This window comes from Larus michahellis, chromosome 4 (genome assembly GCF_964199755.1).
Source record: "Larus michahellis chromosome 4, bLarMic1.1, whole genome shotgun sequence".
Classification (NCBI taxonomy): Eukaryota; Metazoa; Chordata; class Aves; order Charadriiformes; family Laridae; genus Larus; species Larus michahellis.
In genome coordinates this window covers 9,556,118-9,570,422 of record NC_133899.1, presented here as the reverse complement: position 1 = coordinate 9,570,422, position 14,305 = coordinate 9,556,118, and the positions used below count along the sequence as shown (strand labels likewise).

General features: G+C 43.9%; 1 protein-coding gene across 3 annotated transcripts in view; it reads left to right on the top strand.

Annotated features, from left to right (window-relative positions):
- Window positions 1–1,584: 1,584 nt before the first annotated feature.
- CDH11 (cadherin 11) overlaps window positions 1,585–14,305 on the top strand; it is an 85,531-nt gene continuing 72,810 nt past the window's right edge. The window contains exons 1-2 of one of the 3 annotated variants that reach the window (XM_074582883.1): window positions 1,585–1,617; window positions 1,978–2,129. The gene's annotated coding sequence lies outside the window, so the exon portion shown is untranslated. Of the gene's footprint in view, window positions 1,618–1,958; window positions 2,130–14,305 lie in introns of those variants that run through there. The other 2 variants (XM_074582884.1, XM_074582885.1) reach the window with 2 other exon arrangements.

The following is a 14,305-nucleotide window of genomic DNA, read 5'->3' as shown; positions in this document are numbered from 1 at the left end:
GGCAAAACTGTTCCAAATTAATGTGCATCACCCTCCTTCCTCCACTGCATCTCCCCAAAAATATTCTTGAGTGATCCTTTACATGTTTTATTTCTCAATGGCAATTTATTACTCCTTGAATTTTCTATCGAAAACCACTCCTAGAACTAGCTTTCCTAGCACCACAGCCCTGTTCCTATCAAAACAAAGCCCTTGGTACTTCAATACCAATTAATTAGCTGTCTTGTTACCTCGTGCTTTCAGCTCAGCCCAGGGCGTTTTGGGTTTGTTCACTGGTTTCTCCTGCTTGTCCCAAGCTCTGAGTTTCCCACCCTGGGGGCTGCTCCTCTCCACGCTCAGGCGGCCGGGCCCTCACCCTGCCACCACCTCTGCGCCCTTCCACCTCATGGTACATGTAGCATGTTTGTGAACCCCATTGTCAACTCTCAACATCTCTCTGCAGCAAATTTTAGCCTTAATTGTCCAAGGCTCTGCAGTCAGTAGGCTCCTGCTCTTTCCCTGGGGCTGACATCAGGCAGGACTTGCTGCTCCACCACTGTGCAAAGTTCAGTGTCCCCCAGCCTCCTTAGGATGCATTGTTTATCAGCTTTCCTCCTTCCAAATTCTTTGTTTGTACAGTGGCAGCTTTTGTGCCAATTTTTTTTTTTCCTTTCTTTCTTTGCCTGGAGTTATTGGCAGAGCTAATTAACCACAGAATATAAAAGCCTTGTTCTTTGGGACCGGGTGGCGTGGTCACAGAGCAGCGTGAGTGCTGCCTTGTGGCGCGGGGGATGGACGGGCGGCTGGGTTGCCTGAGGATGGGCAGATTATCTTCACAAAGAGGCACCTAGTCATTTCCAGCAGCGAATGCAATCCTTATTCTTGAGGGGCTGCGCGTTGCATCCTTCCTTGCTCTGCTCCGCAGCTACCCGGATGGCACCAACCGTGCTGCCACCCACCCCTGAGCACACGGGTCATGACCACCATGAGGAAAGCTGAGGGGTGAGAGGGGACTCGCAGGCTGAGGTGTGCCGGCGTGGGCAAGGCAGGAGGGCACTGCGTCCTGCCTCTGGTGGGTTCAGGTGGGTGCATCAACTCAGGGAGCTTCTCCCTGGGCTCATAGGGCTCAGCCCCACTTGTGGTTTTCTCTTTAGGTAATGAAAACAGAGAGAGAGAGCAGCAGCCCCTGGTTCAGGTGTGTTTGAGAAGGAAAGGGTCACACCGCCACCTCCATCTGCCTGGGCAGAGGGGCCTGTCCTCAGCCTCTGGCTGTGAGCTGCAGCAGACCAAGATTTTCCACATCCACGGCTGCTTGGGGAACTTTTCCATTATTTTTTTTCCTGGACAAATGTCTGCTCATGACAGGAAACATGACTGGATTCGGTATAAAATGTTCCTGCTGTGTGTCCGGCGCAGGCGGTTTCTCTGTGCTGTGGGGTAGGGGTAGCCCCCCGAGCAGGAGACCTCCAGCGGCGGTGGCCAGGGCTGGCCGTGCCGGGGGCTCTGGCGTGGGCTTCAGCCCACCCGCGCCGCCGCCGCCGTGGGGTGGTCCTGGGCTGCCTGCAGAGGGGTGGCGACAGGGAAGGGACAGGGCATCCCTCCCCGCGGAGGGTAGCTGTCCCGGTCCCACTCGCAGAGGTGCGTGTTGGGTGCCTGTGCGGGTGGGAGGGTGCAGAGCCCACCCGTGCGATGGGGACAGCGTTACCCTCCCCGACCCCCAGGCTGGCCGGGCAGGGGGAGAGAGTGCCCTGGGCTCCTCGCCCCCTCGCCTTGCCCTTCCAGCCCCCGCAGGCGTCAGAGGGCAGGCAGGACACGGCGCCCCGCGGGGTCTGCTCGCCCCCTGGGCTGGGGGAAGGGAGGAGAAAACAGAGAAGAAGCAACAGCCTCCAGCTTTTCCCTTCCTCTAATCTTGCTTCACTCCCCCTTGCTCCCTCTCCCTCCCTCTCCCCTTTCCTCTCCCCTTTCCCCTCCCTCCCTCTTTCTAATTCCTGCCACTAGCTCGGAGCCTCATTCAGCAGCCGCCGCCAGTGGAGTGTAATAGGCTGAAGATGCTGCCGTGTCTGCTCAGCGTCTACTTGTGAATGGGACTTGCCTCCTCTCCCTCCTCCGGAGGTGGCCAAGGGAAGCAGCCAGCCCCGCTGGACCCGCAGGTGAGCGGCGGCCGCAGCCGCGGGGCCGGAGTTGCCCGGGGGGACGAGCGGGGCGCGCTGCCGCGGGGCGAGGAGGCGGCTCGGCGGAGGGGAGAGGGAAGGAGCGGGGTGCCGGGGCCGGGGGGGGGGGCGGAATGGTGGTCTCCCGGAGCTCGGAGCGGGAGGATGCGTGTGTGTGCGCCAGAAACTTGACAGCAGCGGCGGGGCTGGGGGCAGCCAGGTGTCAGGAGCGGGGCTGCCGGGCGAGCGGAGCCGCTGCCGGGCGAGCGGGGCCGGGAGCGCCGGTCGAGGAGCGGGGCTCTGCCGCAGCCCCCGCGCCGAGGCGGCCGGCGGCTGCCCGAAGGGCTCCCCGAAGAAGGGGCGCAAGAGAGGAAAAACTGTGGCAAACGGTATTTTTTTTTTATATATATATTTTTTTTTTTTTTCCTGCAGCTCTTGCGCGGGGAGGGGGAGGGCGACCGTTTGGCCGTTTTAAAATGTTCCTCCAGATAAGCAGATATTGAAAGCCCCGAACTGAAAATCTTTTACTTGCGCTGTTGCCTCCAGGCATGAAATGGATATGCAGAAATTATGAGTGCATGAAATGAAGGATACTCTGTCCAGAATAAAAAAGGGAAATACTTTGATTTATATATTTTCTTTTTTTTTTTTTAATTTATTTTTCTTGCTGGCTTTCAAATGCATTACTATTCACAAGGTACCAAAATGGTATCTGTCTCTAATACGGGCTAGTCCAAAAAGCATTAGACTCTTGGGTGATATATGCATAAGCACATCCCTAAGAAAGGTAAAATAGATCAGGCTGCAGGTCCCCATAAATACCATTAACTTTTAGAATAAAAGTGCTTCCTGTGCAGTCCTTCGGGAGCACATATAGCAGTCTGACATCATGATACAAATGCCTTTACCTTCTATAGAAGTCCCTCTTTATTGTCTACTCTTTTAAATATTCATTTGGTGAGGCGAGAACCAGTATATGCTAGGGGATCTTCTTTGTACCATTGCTACAAAGAACAGTGCGGCTGTGTAACACAGTATTTACCTACCAAGATATCTGTGACAAAGGAACCTCTTTAGCAAATGAGGTCACTAATTCAGAAATTGGCCCTTTATAAGGAGAATGCTCATTTCTTCTTCACATTCCAGTGACTAGTAACTCCCTGGGAAAGACTTTCTTCCTGTTGATTTGTGACGGTGATACAATAAGAATTTCACAGACTCTGCACCCCTCTATGAAGAAATTAAATATTTTTAATTATTTATTAATGAGACTGTTGAATGAGAAAAGCACTAACAGATTCAGAAGCAGGGAAGCACGCACTCAGACGTTACTGAATGTCCATCTTTTTTCCTCCTCCCTTGCTCTTATGCTTGCTTCAGTGTTTCCAAAGTCTCTGTGATTCTCCAGGTAAATACTTTCTTCTCATTTTCTACACTGCCTAAGGTATACCAATAAATAAATTTGCGTTCAGCGTAGAAGTTCTGCAATAATTAATCTGATGTCCGCCTCAGTCAGGTCTGCCCACTGAGATTTGGAACACAAATCAATGACGGTATTTGATCCTTTGGATGATTTTATATGGAGAGGTATATAGAAGTATGTGGAAGTGGAATTGCAGATGTTTGCTTATGAGCAGCATTTTCAGGGCAGAGCGGCGCAATTCACGTTGCTGGGAGATGGGCAGTGAGAACAGTAGGGAGACTGAGAGCAGAAGGTCTGGTTTCAGCTTCATACCTTAATACACACAAAACATTCTTCTGGCATATTTCTTAGTCTACTACGCTCTAGAAAACAGAAGTTTCCGACTGTGCTTCTAAAGCAGTTCTCCTTCCTCTTGCAGGAGAAGAACAAAATAAAGTTACAGAACTAGGAAAAAGATCTTCAATAAAAGAACTGGAAATTCTTTAGGAAAATTACCTAAAAGACATCTTTCTTCTGCAGGCTCTTGTTCTTAGGCCCTAGAATAGGACTTTTTTATTTTATTTTTTTTGTCACTTCAGCCTTGCACCAGAGCATCAGAGAATGAGCATGGACAGAGGATGCTATTTATAAGCTTCTCTCCATCAGCTTTAACTTTGCTAAAATTTTAAGTGTTGCCTGTCCAAAAAAATCACTAGGAGCTAGATTACTTCATTACCAGAAATGCTGCTACAATAGGGTATGTCAAGAGATGAGATAAGTCATTGCGATTTATCGTCAGCAATTTCAGAAGGAAATATGTATGGAAATGGTCGGTTGAGAGACAGGACAGGTAAATTAATTTTTCTTTTGCATAACAGTATGGGGAAACTACAAAGATTAGAATGATTTCTGTGATTTATCTGATAAAATGCTTTAAAATAGATCATGTGATTTCAGCTTCAATTAATATGCTATTCTGACAACATTTGACATATTTAATTTAATTTAGTGTGAGAAACATATGTGAAGTTGAGAGTTCCAGTAGACTGAGACTAACATTTTTTGCTTTCTACAAATGCTGTAACGGAACAAAGCACAACTTGAGAAACAAATGTTTTATTGCTGAGATTTCCACAATAGAAGCTATTTCTAGCTCAAAAGTCATAGAAATTTAAAGTAATTTCAAACTTAAAACTAGTGTCTCCTCTTGTTGGTGAACCCCCTAAACCAATTTTGAATCCATTTTGTGAGCTGGATGTTTAGCAAAATATCTTCAGTGTGGGAGAAACAGAGGTCTCATCTGGAATCAATTAATTTGAAACAGTTTAGCGATGTACTTTCTAGACTTTTTTTGTGTCTGAGATTTTCTACTAGCATTTTAAGCTAAAAATCTGTGTATAATTGCCTATGCTGTACCCTTCCCCCCCACCACCTTTTTTTTTAATGGCCTTCAGTTTTCATTGTCCCTTTGTTGGGGCCAACCCAAAGCCTTAGGGAAATAAGTGGAAAGATGGCTTTTGATTTGGATCAGGCACTTTGACCATACGAATTAAGAGGACTTACTTTAAACTTAAGTATTGTCATTTTATGTCATATATATATATATATTACTAGTTAAGAAACACAGTAGTCATATACTCTTATATAGTCACATGCTAAAACTCTTTTATAAGAGAAGATAGTCCTGTGTTTGGGTTTTGGTACTGAAGACTGGGATACTCTTAGGCTGTGAAATTATTGATTCATTTAAGTGCAAGCCCTCATGTGCCGAATTATTAAACCCATTCATTTCCTTTTCCTGTGTAAGTAAGGACTTTAAAGTCATTTAAATATTACCGAAGGGTAGCAAATTTGCAGGCTATCCTCCCAGAGGAGAGCTGTGGCTCCAGGAGCCGGGATTTGTGGAAGCTCCCGGTGCTGAGCCTTGGCTCTCGCTCTGCCTCGCTCAACAGGTCGAATGGAACCGGCGGGGCTCGGCCGCGGGCTCTCGGCAGCCCGGGGCTGAAGGGGTGGATCAGTCCGGGGCTGGATGGATGGCTCAGCCCCGGGATGGATGTGTCAGCCCGGGACCGGCGGGCTCAGCCCCGGGATGGATGGGTGGCTCAGCCCGGGGCCAGCGGGCTCAGCCCCGGGATGGATGGGTGGCTCAGCCTAGGGATGGATGGGTGGCTCAGCCTGGGGATGGATGGGTGGCTCAGCCTGGGGCTGTCGGGATGGCTCAGCCCGGGGCTGGGTGGGTGGCTCAGTCCCGGGATGGGTGGGTGGCTCAGCCCAGGGCTGGATGGCTACCCGTGGCCCGCGGGCTCAGCCCTGAGCCGGGTGGGTGGCTCAGCCCGGGGCCGGTAGCTCAGCCCAGGGACGGATGGACGCACGGCTCATGCAGGGCCCGGTGTCCGCTCCCGGTGCCGGCGGGAGCGGCGGTCGGTCTGTCGGTCACTAGAGGGCACTGATGCTCTTCGCTGCCGCGGCCCCGCCGCTGTCGGGGCGCGATGAAAAGCCGTTTTGTTACCGCCGGCATCGCCGTCCCTCTCTGGGGAGACGGGATTCAATCTCGCTGCGGTCCGGGCTAATGCGCGGGCAGTTTGTCAGGATTAACATCTTCCCAGGCAGTGGATCGCGTTACCTGCGCCGTCGCACGACCCACCTTGGCGCTCGCTGCGAAGTTTTGGAATCGTGGAACTTCAGATGCTCTGAAGAGTGCCACAGCTGGAGCCTAGGTGTAAAATAAGCGGCTCAGTCCTCTCAGCGGCAGTGGTTTTTAAGGGGTTTGCTATCTCTTTCTTCCTTTTTCAAAGGCAGTGTCAGTTCCTGCTATGCCGAGAGAAAGGGTTTAAAGACAGAAAAAATGATATGGCGAAACAAAAAATATTTCTTTCAAAAATATTGTCACGCTTGAGAGATCTTATAAAGACAACCTTAATAGAAATGAGACATATTGGGCCAAATTGTTCTAATTTTACCCATATACATCTAGGTCAGTGGAGCTTACAACTGAAGAACTGAGAAAAGTAGGTTGGTCCAAATGATTTCCATGTATCCCTGTAGCACCTTGGCATATAAAAGAAATTGTTACAACCTATCATTGCAAATGCATTGTAAAGGACATAGATGACAGTATAGATTTTAAACGGTTGCAGGCTTGGAAGGACTCTCATTTCCACCTGCCCTGTTCTGATGTGCTTCCCTAGACAACCACTTTGGGGTATTGCTGAAGGCGGGATGCTGGGCTGCGCAGATTCTTGATTTGATTCATAGACCAATCAAATTCCTGTGTATAAAAAATATATAGTATAAGTAACAGAGTGCAGAACATTATAATGTTGTATTATATCCACTTGGGCAGATATGCAGCCAGAGAAGCTAATGTGTCTAATAGAAATTGTCTACAACTTTGATGCCAAAAATGGGCAACACAGTGCCATAATAATTGTACAGCTTTCTGTCAATCACCGGATTTAGGATATTAATGAAGAATTATCTTAGAGTAACAACTCTTGGTCAGAGAGTTAGGAACTACTGCACTGGAAAATGCGCACTGCTTTGCTGAGGACACCATGTCACAAAGAGCAGTCCGAGATCCGTTGACTGCCCATCTTCTGTGCTCCAAGGCAGGGAACATCCCTTAAGCTCTTCAATGAGCTCAAGGTGGGTGGAAAAGTTAGAGCTGCCAGTCATGTTCGAGGCCCTCCAGAGAACATTACGCATGGCTGGGACATTAGCAGTGCCTCACAAGCCAGCAGGAGCTCAGAGACAAATATCTGGAGCAGCCGGCCCCGCTGCTGAGCAGTGCCCTTGGGGAAGGTGACATTATGGTTAATTTTGCCTGACAAAGGCATAAGGCCTTCTTCCATAACTGCTTGGGTGGCGCGGTGGCTTTCAGGCATCCCAGTCCCACTGAGCTCTGCTGGCTCCATGAGCCATAACTTAGCTCTTCAATTTTAAAGTGCTGGCTTAAGCAAATTCTAAGGGGGTTTTGTGTGGGTTTTTTTTTCTCCAAAGTTTGGCAATGAGTAAGAGCCTTCTCCCTTCTGAATCAGCAAGAGTTCATCAGAATTCTTAATTGTAATGCAATGGCAGGCAGAGTTGGAGTAGTAGAAATCAATGTAAATGGATTAAAAGAAAAGGACCAAGTAACTGAATGTAAAAGAGGAGCCAGGATTTTCCAGACTGATTGGTGAACAATGCAGCAATAGGTTTCCAAATATAATTCACTATTATAATGAAGATTTAATAGTTCATCAACAGGTAGACTGCAGCCACATTATACATAAACTAACATAAAATGCAATTGTGGATTATAAAGTGTTGTAAAGTAGACAAAATTGAACAGAACTTTGATACACGAATGTAAGCTGTAGGAAGTACCTATCTAGACAGTAATTGCACTTAAGCTTTCATTTAATTGTGTTGGTAGGGTCTGACACTGTTCAGGTGAACTCCCAAGGATGCTGTGGAGACAGGAGCCCCATAGGCGAAGGCTGGAGTGATGAGCAGAAGGAATTATGTTCAATAACCCTTTAAAACACAATTCACAGCATTTCCACGTTTGAGCTTCACAGCACCGAGCGTTTAGCTCCCTTTTCTCTGTACGGTGCAACTAGTTGGGGTTTCCTTGCTTCCGTCCTCATGCTAGCAAGTGGGATAGAGATTAAATTTATGGTGTATCCACTTGCAGACACCATTTCTTTTCACATGAGCTCCTGATCACCCAGAGTCTACACTAGCTTGGTAAGCTAAAAAGTTCCTTGACTTGATGTTGCTCCCATTGAAGAGCTGCTTCTTCTGCACTGTGTTTTGGTACTTTTCATTTTATACAGTGCCATCACCAGATAGTCCATGTGAAAGTATTACATTTAAGGTTAAACTGGTGCTATAGAAACTCTGGTTCAACATAATTTTTATCCCAGTGAGGCTGCTGATATATATTTTTAAATAAAATAAAACCTCAGAAACATATTAATTGGTCTCAGTGGTTAAGTTAAATAGTTAAATACATGCATACATATCATTCTGCCAAGGACAAGTCATTAGTTCAGTATAAACCAGAAATGATAGCTCTATTTGAATCAGGAGACTAAACCCTATTTCCATTAATGCTAACTGTTTTATTAATACATGCATGTGTCGGCATTAAGTCATAAATTTAAATGGTCTGTCCCTTCTTGATTTAAAGTAATTATCTCAAAGATCTTGTCTGCTGAGTGAATAACTGTGTTACTCCTTTCATCTTTTATCAACTAATTTTTTTATATTTTTTTTTTGTATGTAGACAGTGTAAGGCAAACAAAAGAAATAGAGTTTGTGCAAAGTTGGCTGGCATTTGAACCAAAAATAAAAGTATTTTCATTACCAGAGCAGAATACTTGTGACTATTCCAGACCCCAGGCGAGGATTCTCAGACCATTTTAAGAGTCATATAACATTCTGTACCTGCCTGCATCTTATGTGCACTTTATGCACATTTATGTATATTTTCATTTATATAGTTAAGATTAATTTTTGTGCGTTACTGGGAAACGTTAATTGAAGCAACAGGTAAAAAATGCAACCTTTAAATTGTTTGAGAAAAATCGACATTCAAAAAGTTTTATACCTAATTTTTGACAATAATAGTTTAATTTTACCTGAGAGAAATCCTGTGGTAAATACAGGACTTCGAATAGCATTTACAAAATAAAAATCTTGTCTTATTAGCCCTAGAAGACACAGTTGAAATTTCAGGATTAAATCGTGTCCTCTTCAGAACAGTCCTTCCAACAGGCAGCGCTCCCTTTCAGCAGACTTGACCACCTCTTGATGTAGTTAGGTATTTCTAGGTATTTCTAAGTTTCAGATCACCATTCAAGACAAGGTTTTAGTGCTTTTCTTCATTCCAGGGTACTTTCTGGTCAGGACAGAAATGATTGTAAGCTTTTTCTGAGGAATGACCAAGATTAAAACAGTTGAGCGGTGCCAGGTAAATTCCGTATGTACAGCGCAGTGATCAAAACCTCCAGCTTCGTATTGCATGTAACCATCATTATTTAACCACAGAGATTACCAACCTGATGTAACTGAAGAATCACTCAAACATTTATCCAATGCACACAGTGAAGAGATATTTTTAAAGATAACGTCTCCTTTCCATTCTCTTTCAGCATATTTTTCTTGCAATTGAAATTGCCGTGAAGATCTTCAGTATTTCACATTAGTGGAAGTTACTGTTCATTCACAGTTTCAAACCCAATTTCTCCAGACATACGAGGTTCCAGAATTTTGAAAAGCAGTTGAATAATAATTTTACTTGGGGCTCTGATTCAAAGAGAAAACTTTGTCCACCACTGATTGTTGCCTTTTTATTTGTTACCGTTCCAGTTCTAGCTGGTATAGCTCAGAGAATACGGCTGATTAGTATGCATTTCAATTCTTTTTAGCATGGTGGCAATTTACATAGCATTTCTTTTTCTAAAGCAAGAAGAAAACATAGCAGGCATTGGCATTTACATACAATTTATCATTTACATACAAAAGGGCTGATTAGGTAGCAGCGCAAGTGACTGTAGGTCAGACTTAGGATGGTCATCGGAGTTCTTTCTGTCCTGAAAATTGTGAATTTTGCAATGTTTATATGAAAAAAAATATGTTCATGAACTATGAGTATGTAGTCATGTTTCAAGTACTAAACTTAATCCTCTTAGAGATCTCTAATATGTGGTTTTCTATGGTGCAGTCTTTGGCTATACCCTTGTAGTGAGGCTCATTTAAGTTGATCTCTTCTTCGATGACTCCCAGTCCTGTACTGAAGTCCACAGTCCACTGATTACAAATGAAGTTGATTTGGAGACTTAAGAGCTAATTTGGGTATCTGCATGATCCAGGTTGAAATAAAATGTACAACATTTAAAGTTACTGTCTATACGGCCTTGGTAAGATAGAGTCTGTGCTCCTAGGTGTAGTTCTTGATTCTCAGGTTCTTGCATCACCATCTTGAGTTCATTGAACTTGCTTATGATGTTTCCTGTGCCTTGCTTTATTAGCTTCTGCTCCCCCTCTACAGCAGAAGATGCAGTGAACTTTTCATCTTCAAAGTTTCACATTTTTGGATGCAAACTTTGCTCTGCCCTCCCATGACCTCCATTTTATCAGGTGTAGTGGACTCTTCTAGCCTTCCTTTTTATTTTTGTGTTCTGCTTTACTCAACCGTCCCCACTTATCCTCAAGTGTGGAGACATTCTTCTCTGGGTCAGGGTAATCCAACACTTGTCTTCTCCTTTGGCTATTACTTCTACCTGAATTAAACAAGGGCTTCCCATTCCTAGGCTGCAGTGCAGTCATGCCCCTCGCTACAATCTTGTAGTTAATAATGTTCTGTTCCCTTCTGCACACGTTACTTAGTTTTTTGGATCCATAAGCAGAAGTCTTACTTGCTTTGTGGCCTGGTTTCTATTTGGATAGTTATATGTCAAACTACTGGCAGCAGCTAGATGTGAGAAAAACTAATTCTTAGTATGTTCAATGACTTCATAACAAAAAAACCTTCACAATTAAATAAGGTGACATTGGTGTGATCTGAGAAATAAGTGATCTCCTGAAAAGGGAAATGGGAGTCAGCCTTACTGCCTCCCTAGACCGTTTATATACAATATGCGGGTGTCATACATGACTAGGACACGATAAACTCCATTGGAAAAGGAAACACAAAGATTTCCTCCATGCTGCAGTGATGTGCTGTGATTCTGTAGCACCACCAATTAGAAAGTGGCAGCTGGCCTGGGTTTTAAAGGAGCAGTCAAAACACATGATGAAAGTCAAAAGTCAAATTACAAAAGTCATAATTTTTTTTTGAATGGCATTGAGTTGACATTGAATGCCACCTTATTGTGACCTTCAGTGTGTATTTGTATGGTTAGAAGGCTAGGGAAATGTCCACCTTATTTAATATAAGCTCAGAATTTTGCTTTTGTTGGTAGCAGACTTTTTTTAATGACTTCTATGAGCAGACAAGTTTAAACTATTTATCTGATGTTTACACTTTACTAGGTAAGATTTTGTCTGGTCAACCGGATATAAACCAGAGAAACTGTATTGGAGCTCACGGGGTTATTCAGTTGACATTGGTGATATTGAACAATATCCTTGATACGGAAATTTTAAGTAGTTTTGGTAGTTATGTTAACTCATGTTTTTAAACAGAATTTACATGGAGATGTGCATTTCAGGGCTAAGCCAGCTTTTACAGGAACGCTAGTAGACACGCCGTCATATGTAAGAAATTGCATTAATATTTGTTTAATTATCCAATCAAATTGAACAAGAAATTAGTTTGGCCGAAACAACCAAGTCTATAGAGAAAGTGCCAGCTCTGATACTTACCAAGATTTGACAGTTGCTCGCTGTCGTGACCTTGGCTTTTTTTCTGATGAGCTAGAGGTCAGAAAGTATGCTAGCTGTAATTACTGCCTTCGTAAGATTCTGTAGGCCATCCTCTGCAGCAGACTTGGGCCAGATTGTCTACATGTACCAGATTACTGATGAACTGGGTGCAAATCTCTGTTTTGTTCTCAAAGCTGTTCAGTCCTGTTAGGATATTTCCCTTCAGAAATGAGTGACTAGCAAGTCATTTCTTGGAAGCCGCACATAATGTGAGAGCTACTGAAAAATGGGACTTTTAACTTTTATTTATATTTTGCAAAAGATTTGCAAAGAAAAGAAAGTAATGTAAATGATATTAATAATGTGTATAAAAGACTTTTCTGTTGGTATTAAATCATTTTGCGTACTGGAGGAGAGAAGAATGTTTTTGCCTAGGGGTATAGCCCATCTGGAAATTAAATCCATTTTTACTAGAAATGAAATCATTCAAAATAAACTGCAGAAAAGCTTGTGTTTTAACTGTTTCCATGTGCTTAAAAGTAGACCATATTTAACCCATAAATGCCTTGGGCAGTTTATTCCTTTGAGTTAATGAATGCTAATTGCTGCTTGAATTTGAGATTGGCAGCTCCTCCTTTCGCGCTTTTTAGTAATGTTACAAGGAGTATTTTGAGTCACTCAGATATGACGGTTTCCTGTTTCACGTGTTAGTTATATATGCAACCCCTGTGACTTAATGGAAAAAACATAAAATTGTATACACCTTAACTTCCTTTCTTATTCTTCCCAATTGATTATGCACATTTCCTCTTTGGGCTTTATAAAAGGCCCCGAGTTTTATTTTCCAACCAATTAGAAACATACCAAGTTTTTAATAAGGTGTCAAGTATTTTAAATGTAAAGACATGAATTTCTCTCCACATCCTCATGCCCCAAAATAATTTGTCTCTTATCTATAGTAAGCCAGGCATATTCATTATGCTTTCTTAAGCCTGTATCCTCACGAATTGAGATGTCAGGCTGAATGACACAAATCCTTTCCGCAGCTGTGCCTTGAAGGACAGATGCCTTTCTACCATGAATGATACCAGAAAAAGTCCTGTTGCGAAACTTGTTTTCCCACTTCTCAGCAGTCTGGTGAGGTCATTTCCATAATCCACGGAAGTGTTGCTAAAATTTAGGGGTGTATATATACGCATACATATATGGCTAAGTTGTCGAAGCTGTACAGGGAGCTGAGTAAGAGATCCCTTTACATTAATTATGCCTTCTAATTATGCCCTTTTAGTAACCTCCTCATTTCCCTAAAGAATCCTAGAACGAATGAAGAGGAGCATAATTCCCCAGTTATGGAGAGGAATTCTTTCAGTAATCGTATTCAAAATTGCAAACCAGCTGATAGGACAGCATCTGTATCGACTTCCAGTTTCTGTTCCATTTTCGGGCAGCGTGGCTAGGGCTTTGACTCGTTAATGGCACAGAGGACTACATCCAGGTGCTTGCGTTTGAGGAGAGGGAAGAATGAAAGGCTTAAACCTATCTATTTGTTTTTCCTATTTTAAGAGTGTTCTTTCACCTGACTAGATGAGTGTGTGTCCGCTCAAGTTTCTTTTGGTGGAAATAGTTGGAAAGCATGGAACGCGATGAAAACTCTTGTATTGCAAAAGCAAACCTTGCTTCTCAGAAGTATTTTTATGTGTCTCGATGGCCTGCCATCTAAAGACCCGCTTCCAAAGCATGATACCAAGGCAAGTTAACTTGACTGAAAAATAAGTTCAGTTTGTTTAGGAAGGGGGAGTTTCAGCCTTTCCATAAACATCCCATCGAGTCTGTGATATAAGGATTCTGTTGGACCTGCTGTACTCCTGGTGGAGCAGCATCCCCAAAAGATATTGTGGTGCGCACTTTGCAGTGCTGGAGCATTGCATAAAATCCGCTACTAGTGGCAAAAGGGTTAAAAACATATGGGCTAGTTATCTCCCTGGAGCTTCAAACAGCCACATTCTACATCAAAAAGGGACTGCAGCAACTCCTTGATCAAAGCTCAGGTAATTTAATTATTTGCCTTCATGAATCAAGGGGTCCTTGAACAAGCTCAGGATGTCTGGGTATTAGAATATGGGAAATTTATTGTTTCACTCCTTCTAATATTCCAACATCAAAGAGAGCTTTTTCCTATAAACAAAGCAGGCAGAAGTCAAAGAATTCAAGCAAAAGCTAGCATGGAGAGATTCGGTTTTCTAGGATCTTTGTGAGCTGGAAATGAAGCTGATTCCTTCCTGTGGGGTGAGATATTTACCACTGTGATTCTTTGTGTTTATTTTATATAACTGAACATCTGTACCAAATCTTGCAAACTGAAATGCTTAGCTCCTGCTCCTGTTCACTTACTCGACGTTGTTTTTCCTGTTTCCTGATCTGA